Below are 1,283 nucleotides of genomic sequence, written 5' to 3' on the forward strand. Positions count from 1 at the left end.
CGCACGCACGCGCGCCGCCGCACGCACGCGCGCCGCCGCACGCACTCCCTGCTCCGCAACGCCCACCTGTCGCCATAGAGGTCCAATCCGCTCTCTGAAACACCATTTTCCTCAACCATCGCTAACCGCTGCTACTCGGCTCCGCAGTCGGTATGACTAACCGTAGCGAATGTCCGTCCCCACACAAGCATGTGGGCATCCGGTGTTCACTTGGTATTATTCACCGTTGCCCTCAGCCCCTACGGTTCGCAGATTCACCGAGTACACGGTGAATCTGCGAACGTATGTAGACAGTGCAACCGCTGTTGCAGCTATCGCTCCACCGCTTATGCTTTACAACAGATCTGCAGATGGCACTGCGAAAGTCCATGCTCCTGTCACCATCATCTGCCATTCCTGAGCAGAGGCGCTATGTGGTATCGCTCTCGCCGGCCAGTCACCAAACCTTCAACCGCCACCATAACCGAGGTGTCCAGCCAGCCGCTCTCTCCAGCTGGGCCCTACAGAGCTTTGCGCACATGGAGCATCAGCTTCATGAGCCGCCATACGCACTCCCTGCTCCCCAACAGCCGCCTGCTGCAGCAAACGCAATATCGTGACTACTGGCTCCGTCGCCTTCCCAGCCAGCGCTCATTGCTGCTGAGCCGTTTCGCAGCCTGTATGCCTAACGGCAGCCAGCGTCAGTTCGCAAGCAGCCATGTCAGCACCCGGTGTTCAATTGGTATTATTCAGCGGTGCCCTTAGCCCCTACGGCATTTGCCGCAGCGAGTACACGATGGCACTATGAAGCCTTTCAAACCACAGTTGTCCGCATAGTTCCACCCATGCTGTACCACACCCGCCGTGAAAAACGCTCTTCGAACATCGACGCACTTGCTGGTACCCTCTACCATTTCTTTGCAGAGGCGCTCTGTTGAACCCGTGCTGCAGGCCAGACAACACAAACCAAATATCCACGATAGCCGAACCGTCGGACCAGCCGCCATATTTAGCCCCATTCTGCATAGGTGTGCGCACATGCAGTCTCGGCCTCGCGAGTCGCAACACGCAAATTCTGCACCACACAAATCACATTGTTGCAGAAGCCAAATCCGATGTACTCCGGCTCCTATTTTCGCAGCCAGCGATTGCCGACATTCGGATACTCCACATCTGCCATTCCCAACGGTAACCAATATCCATTCACATAGAAGCATTCGTCCTCCAAGCCTTCCCGGTACTATTCCTTGACGTTACCCCTAGACTCCATGGCATCTGCCTCAGTGAATACACGAAGGTTCTTC

Source organism: Eimeria mitis, genomic scaffold (assembly GCF_000499745.2).
Source record: "Eimeria mitis Houghton genomic scaffold, Emh_scaff135, whole genome shotgun sequence".
In the NCBI taxonomy this organism is placed as follows: domain Eukaryota; phylum Apicomplexa; class Conoidasida; order Eucoccidiorida; family Eimeriidae; genus Eimeria; species Eimeria mitis.